We start from the raw sequence: 7251 nt of genomic DNA, 5'->3' as shown, positions 1-7251 counted from the left end.
CTGCGTAAGTGCCTGGAAAAGCACGCTTTCCCCCCTTTCCCCTTGAATGTTGGATGCTGTGTGCGCTTGGGCGCCGGGCGAGGAACACCGCCTCTGGTGCCCACAGACGCTGAGGCCCTGCTTGGCCTCGGAGCAGGTGCCCTGAAAGCCCTTTGACTCCCACTGCCACAGCGTACAGAGAAAGGGCTGCCCTTCCCGCCCCTCCAGCTCCCCGGGACGCGCCCAAGGCCCAGCGCGCCATTCCTGCTCGACAGGCCCCGCCCCCCTCCCCGCAGACCCCGCCCCCTCCCCACAGGCCCCGCCCCCAGCCCCGAGGCCCCGCCCCCAGCCCTGCCCCCTCCCCTCCCCGCCCGGCGCCTCCCGCGCAGGCGCGCCGCGCGCCGGAGCCCGCGCCCCCCCGCGGCCCCTCCCAGGCCGCCGCCAAGATGGTGTCCGCGCTGCGGCGGGCGCGGCGGCGGGGCGCGCTGGGGCGGCCGGGCGGGGGCGGCGGGAGGCAGTGACAGGTGCAGGGGGGAAGGAGGCGGGAAGCGCGGCGGAGCGGCGGCTGCCGGAACGCAGGTACCTCGGGTGGGCGGGCCAGGGGGTGGGGGAAGCGGGCGGCGCGGCCCCGCCCCGGCGCGAGTTGCGCCATCGGGAGCTCCCCGCCGCTCCCCGCCGCTCGCCGCCGCTCGCCGCCGTTGCCCGCCGTTGGCGGAGACCGAACCGTTAGCCGGGAGAGCCGGCGGGGCCATGGCGGTGAGTAGGGCGAGCTCCAGCCGCCCCTGTTCCTTGGCAGGGCGGGGAGGGGGGTGCGAGGGGCCGGGGCAGCGGCGGGGGCAGCCCGCCCTGGGGAAGCGCGTTCCCGGCGCCTCTCCCCGCGCCTGCCCCGGCGGCACCCGGCGCTGGGGAAACTTTGAGTCTGCCTTCTCCGCCGCTCGGAGGTGCCTCTCCCGCCGGGGCGGGAGGGGATCCCCCTCCTGTCAGCGGCGGAGCTCCCCGGGCAGGGCTGCGGAGGGAGGGCGGGTGTTGGCGGAGGAGAAGCAGATGCGAAGCGCGGCCAGAACAGCTGAGAGCCGGCTGTGACAGGCGGAGAGGAGAAGGAAGTGGTGGTTTTCGACACCTCTTTCTTTTTGTTTTTTTTTTGCGCTACGAAGCCGTAAAGGTTCCCTCGGAACTCCCAGCTGAAGGGGTTGAGCGTGTGTTGGTGTAGATAAAAACAATCTTCCCGAAAACGCTACAGCAATCACGCCGAGCGCTGGCAGGGGCGTTCTTTCAGCTAGATTCGTGCCCAGTTGCTCCTTTCCTGAGTATTACCCAAGGTTGGTTTTGACTTACAGCACGAACTTTTTGTTGCTTCCAGGCAGCTAGAAAGTGAAACCAACTAGAAGCAAAAAAGAAACTTTTCAGCTGATGTTTGTTGTGCGGAGCCAAGAGCACAAGCAGTCGGAACAAGGCAAAATAGGTTGGGTAGAAGCGAATGGTACTTCGAGTGGCATCTCCAGGCATGTTAGTAATTTGTTTAAACCTTGTCAGAGGCAATCTATTAGCTACATTGGATGTCAGGTGTTAGTCCATAACATCTCAAGACGTGAGGTAATTCCTGATAAATGTTCTTTGTTTTTAGAATTTAAGTCTGTACTTAATCAAATGCCTATCTGGTTATGAATGTCTGAAATTAATCACAAAGACTTCAAATCTGTTAGTTTTTTGCTGCTAAGTACTTGGCAGCTTCTGTCTTAGAAGCTATACGTCCCAGTCCTGCTAAGCTTTGAGCTTAAAAGAAGCTATTTTGTTGTTATGGCAATGGGTAACTTTCTGCTTTGTGCAGCATAGACATTTAACTGTAACCATTATGTGAATCTGCATCCATAGATGTGTTTATATTCTGTGTTGTGAAATAGTATGAGTCACAGCAACTCATTGGGACTTTGGAGACTGATTTTGGCAGATGAAGCTTTAGTTAAGAGAAATGCAAATCCTTGTCCTCAGAAAGGCCAGAAATCTGAAGATGAGTTGCTCAGGTCACTTGGTCAGGATGAGAGCAATCTGCTGTGAGCAGGGTCACAGGCTGACTACTGTAGATGACAATATCAAAGCAGAATTTAGATGAGTGTCTTGAGTTTTTTCAGAGGAGTTGGAGATCTTGGGAGGCTTTATGTTCCCAAGGTGTATGAGTTACATGAGGCCCATATCATTACACACAGCATTTAAATTATTTTATTTTAGTCCCATTAGTGGCATTTCTGCCTTTTTCAAGTTGGAGTTTCTACTAGTTTGTGAAAATCTTTTGATTTTTATAGGCAAGAATGTAATGGAATTGCAAAAACTTGACTTACGATTCAGACTAATAACTTATTTGCTTTGGGCTGTGACATCTGTGGATCTTGGGATGCTTTTTGGTTTTTATTCTTTGTATTTTGGCCATTTGGACCTACATCAGCTAACTCAGTGTTATGCTGATGATAATTTTGGCTCACGGTATCTCAAAAGAGCTCCTTCATAATTGTTATTGCAACTTTAACTACTTAACTGAATGTGCTTCTGCAGTGTTGTGTCTTAAGAGTTTTGCTTCCCAGTAAGTCCTGAAGTCTGACTTCAGGAGAGGTACAATTTTTCATCTTTGTTAATACTTTCTCTTAAATGGTTTTAACTTCTAAATGCTTTTAGGCAACACACTAATTTACCTTGCTGGCAGGTCACCTCTGAAATAGTGTATGCTGTTGTAAATGTGTTGATCTCTAGAAATACTGAACGCTTGGAAGGTATTAAGTGCTGGTGTTCTGATTGTCTCTTGATACCTCTGTAAAAGTGGCAAATCTTATAACCTAGCCCAGTCTCCTTTTTTGGGTGGGTGGGGGAAACTGGCAAAGATAGTCTTCTTCATTCCCTGACAGATACTAGAGAAGACAGTTTTTGAGAGGCTGCAGGCCCACTTTCCAGACACTGTTGTTGTCTGCAGCTATTGATGTTTGTTGTCTGTGCCTCCTGGAACCTGAGGAATTCTTATCTTCTTCCAGCATCCAGCAGCTCTGTACTTTGTTTTGGCCTCCCACTTCTAATTGTTATTGGATTTCTAGTTCAATCTCTGCTAAAATGCCTATAGGTACCATGTTTCATCAATGCATTTCTGTGATCTAAAATATGAATTGGATTGTCTCTGTTATGTCTGTCAATGACACTTCTATATTTTATCATCCATTTCTTTAAGGCTCTTGGCTTGGGGAAATTCCCAGGCAATTTGTAGCAAAATTCAGCTTGGCTGCAGTTTATAGTGCATGAGTTGAATTGTGAGCTGTTGCTTTTCCTGTAGGACCAGATCTAGTAAAAATAGATTTGACTTGGACTGTCAACTCTTTAGCTTAACTAAAAGATACTGTCTGTGTCTCAGGAAAGCGATAATAGTTTGGAATGAGTGCATTGCTGCTTTTTCTGTTCAGCAAACACAAACAATGTTTATTTTGCTCTTGGGGCCAATGTTTCCTGAGCTACAGAAATGACCATTTTTTTTCTCATTCTTTGCCATATGCAATAAACTTTGAGCTTCCTTAATGCTGGTGTTCACTTGATGCCAGTAGAAAAGTACCATTAGCCTTTTTCTTAAACTTGTCTATCCATTTAGTTTAGTGGTTTTGTTTATGTATACTAATATTTTGGATTGTCATTCTGGGGTCTGTATTTTGTAGGGCTGATGGGGTAGAAGAATATTTACAAAGTGTCTGCAACACTTAAAAATATCAGATGTTTCTTGTAGGTTGTAATTTTTAATTGTTCTAATTAATTTACATTTATTTTCAGATGGAACAAATATTTTTAAAGTCATTGTTGTTGTTCTGTCTGCCCCCCAGAGATCTGGTTCTTTTCCAGCTGCTCTCATACTCTTGTCCCTGTAACCAGTGAACATTTTCAGACTTTTGCTAAGCTGTCATAGATTACTTCAACAACAAGTAAACAGAAAAATAAATTTCTGTGCCCTTTTGTCAATAATTAAATAGAATTTTTAGCTATTGTTTTCATGCTGGACTTGCCTGCTAGGTCATGCAGCATTTCTTATGTGTATAAATAAACTGTTTTGGTTATAATATGTGCTGCAAGAAACGGTAGGTCTTTATTTTGATGGCACAGCTACGTAGAGGACTGTGTTACTACTCTTCTTGGATGTATTGGTTTAAAATGTTTTTCTGTTTCCAGTTGTAGTTCAGGAGTGGAATATCCTTGCACGTTTATTGATGTGTCTTCACAGCACCTCTCAAATTGAGTTAGACTGGACATACTTGGCTCTCTTTGTGTTCATGACTCCAAATAAAATTCCACCATTTATGTCCAGGCAAGCACACTTGTTGGTCTGTCTTGCCTGTGTATGAACCAATTTGCTTTATTGAATTTATGTTTTTGTCTCCATGTAAGTTTTTGCTTTTCCAGGATGCCTGGACCCTCTTCTGGTTGTACTTTTCCACAGTCAAAACATCACCAAGGTTAACATTGGCACCCTCTCTTTCAGCTCAATATCCTGAGTGCCAAACACCATCACAACAACAGTTTGCAAAATTAAATAGGAATGCTTGATGTGCCTGTAGAGTACCTTTCCCCAGTCTTTGCTTTCAGAATTGTTCTAAAAACATTTAGGACAGTTGAAAAGATATGTTGCAGAACCTCTTCATTTATAGGCTATAGAAAATATTATGTCCAAAGTAATTAAATATATAATAAGGAACAAAGAATTGTCACAAATTAAAATTTCTGTAAGTTTTCACTCCCAGTTTAACCAGCAGATGTCATTTTAACAATTCATTAGTATGAGAGAGGCACAGAACTTTCTAAGATGTGATAAGTGTCTTCTACTTTCCAGAAGCACTAAAACAAGTCCTCTACTTCCTGGCAACGTATAGGCTTCTGTAATATAGTGTCAAAAACACCCAGCCTGTTTCACAATTATGTAAACTTAAAAAATTGAACCAATGCACTCCATGATTAGAAAAAAACGATTGGACAAAGTCTGGGAAATTGTCCCCAGCAAAAAGGACTAGGGCTGAAAAGGATTTGTACTGTGACAGGTGTGGATAGATAGTGATTTGATTCAGTAAATGGGAGTGAAAAGGAATATGTGGCACACAAATGCCAACTTAACCTTCTGTGTAACAGGTCTTCTTGAATTTGCTTAGGTTTTGTTTTTGTTTTTTTTTATGTTGGTTGCATTTAAATCTGTGAAGCTTAGTTCTTAGTGTTCTTTTAATTTTTAATAACTTGTGGTGAAAATGAACTAGCAAACCTAGAATTGTACTGTTACCTGCATTATAAGTTAAAAAACTCGGGTAGTTCCCAAGTGTAAATACCTCCTTGTAAATCCTGTTGAGTTTTCCTAATGTACAAATCCAATGCCTGTGGTAAACAAAGCCCAAGCTCTACTTATACAAGATCCTACAAGCATGGGTTACTGCCAAGCTGCTGTCTCATTTACCCTTGCTCATGTAGTATACTTAATACCATATCTTACTTTTTTGATTACAAAACAAGTACTTACCTAGCTTCGAGTTTTCAGACTGCAGGGTTTTGTCCTCTGGAGTTTGTTGTTGCTTTAACTGGAAGAACTGTATCGCCTAGATGACTTCACAGAAGGAAACTGAGATTATGCAACAGAATATCAAGTGGATTCCTTTGGAGCAGAGGAACTTGTTTTAGGTGGTGGTAGCAAATCAAGTAGTAATGATCTACAGAAAGTGTTCATGTAGTTGAAAATTCATCTGTAACAAAAATAGAATGGATAAGAAGGTCCAATGCAAAAACTTTTTTGGCTTAAAGTGTTTTGGCAGTGAAAGAGAACCATGACTAACTATTCACTAGTGTTTCAATATATCCATTGATAGGCTGTTAGGGGACATTCTACAATAACAGTGAAGTTCATAAGCCCCAAGAGTTACCATTCCTCTGAGGATCCTATAGAATCTATACAAAATGTAAATGGGGAAGACTATATTTTAAGAAAACAATGTCTTTACCTATTTATTTTAGTATGAAGGTAGATTAAACATACTGAAACAAAGTACTAGAAAATGAGGACTAAAAGAAGCTGCAGAAGTGAGTAGTGACTGTTTACAATGATCAGTCTTAGATGCAACTGAAATGCAATTTTCATTTCTTCAGACTTGCTTGTAACTTGACTGCTCACATATAGCAATATTAGTATATGTGCACATTCCACTTGATGACTTTTCAATTATGAGGATAAATGACCATAATTCAAGTAATAAATCTTAAAAGTACTCCGGTACATGTGATTATGGGCATCACGGCAATACAGCTCCAAACAGATAAATTTCTGATTTTGTGGTTTTATTTTTATTAATGTGTTGGCAGATATTCAATGTTGTAAGTTCATATGTAAAACAGGAAGCTGAGGGCAGCTTTGCCCTCTTGACTTGATTGGGCAATCAAACTAGTTGGTGGTCTCAAGTTTTAGTCAGTTAAAACACCTTTTCTTGGATGATGGGATGGAACATGGGAGAAGGGAGTGCTGCTGTTTTCTGAGAAACCTGCTTTTGTTTTCCTGTCTTCCCCTTCTGTAGTTGCACAGACTTCTCCAGTGGAGAACTCTTGCACAAGAAGTACATTTAGTTTTCAAGAGTTGTATTCACCTTAAGATGCTGTTTGATTTACCGCACTTTAATTTTTTTATACGTCCTGTAAGTAACTGCTACAGTTCCATTGTGACTAAGTTTTATATTAGGGAAGTGAAGTACCTGCCAGGGTGACTGCCTTTTGTCCTTTTTCACTGCTGTGGTCTGTAGCCTGATGAATGCTATGTATGATGATGGAAGTAGCAGTTCCTCTCTGCTTAGTCCTGAGCTTGGAATTTGTTTATTATTCGCATAAATGAAACAGATCAGGCAACTGTTTTGTGTTCAAATGGACTAATTTTTGTATTATTAATTTTGAACTACATCTACCCTCCAGTTTAATTGACTGTGTTGTTAACCAGTTGCTTGTAGTGGTGCAAGTGGGATCTGCTAGTACAATTTAGCAGAACTGACAGCAGTTTAAAGTCTTGATAAAAGGGCATCTTTCAAATGTGTTTTTTACACCTCAGAACACCTTTATTTTTTATGTATTTTTACTCTTGGGAAGTATCCATATATATGTCTTGATGTGTCATGTTCTGTGCTGTTATCTTGTTCCTCATGGAAGCAGAGACCTCCAAGTTTTCCAGGTAAAATCAGTGGAGAGAAATTTCAAAATCTGTTAGACTTGTAGCCTCATCAATTCTATGTCATCTTGCAT

The 7251-nt window shown here is 43.2% G+C and overlaps 1 protein-coding gene across 2 annotated transcripts in view; it reads left to right on the top strand.

The window, feature by feature from the left end:
- Positions 1-477: 477 nt before the first annotated feature.
- FNDC3A (fibronectin type III domain containing 3A) overlaps positions 478-7251 on the top strand; it is a 121767-nt gene continuing 114993 nt past the window's right edge. Inside the window, exon 1 of one of the 2 annotated variants that reach the window (XM_051634781.1) lies at positions 478-558. The gene's annotated coding sequence lies outside the window, so the exon portion shown is untranslated. Of the gene's footprint in view, positions 559-661; positions 736-7251 lie in introns of those variants that run through there. The other variant, XM_051634789.1, reaches the window with a different exon arrangement.

This window comes from Apus apus, chromosome 1 (assembly GCF_020740795.1).
Source record: "Apus apus isolate bApuApu2 chromosome 1, bApuApu2.pri.cur, whole genome shotgun sequence".
In the NCBI taxonomy this organism is placed as follows: Eukaryota; Metazoa; Chordata; class Aves; order Apodiformes; family Apodidae; genus Apus; species Apus apus.
The sequence above is the reverse complement of the archived record's forward strand: the minus strand, read 5'-3'. Positions and strand labels throughout refer to the sequence as shown.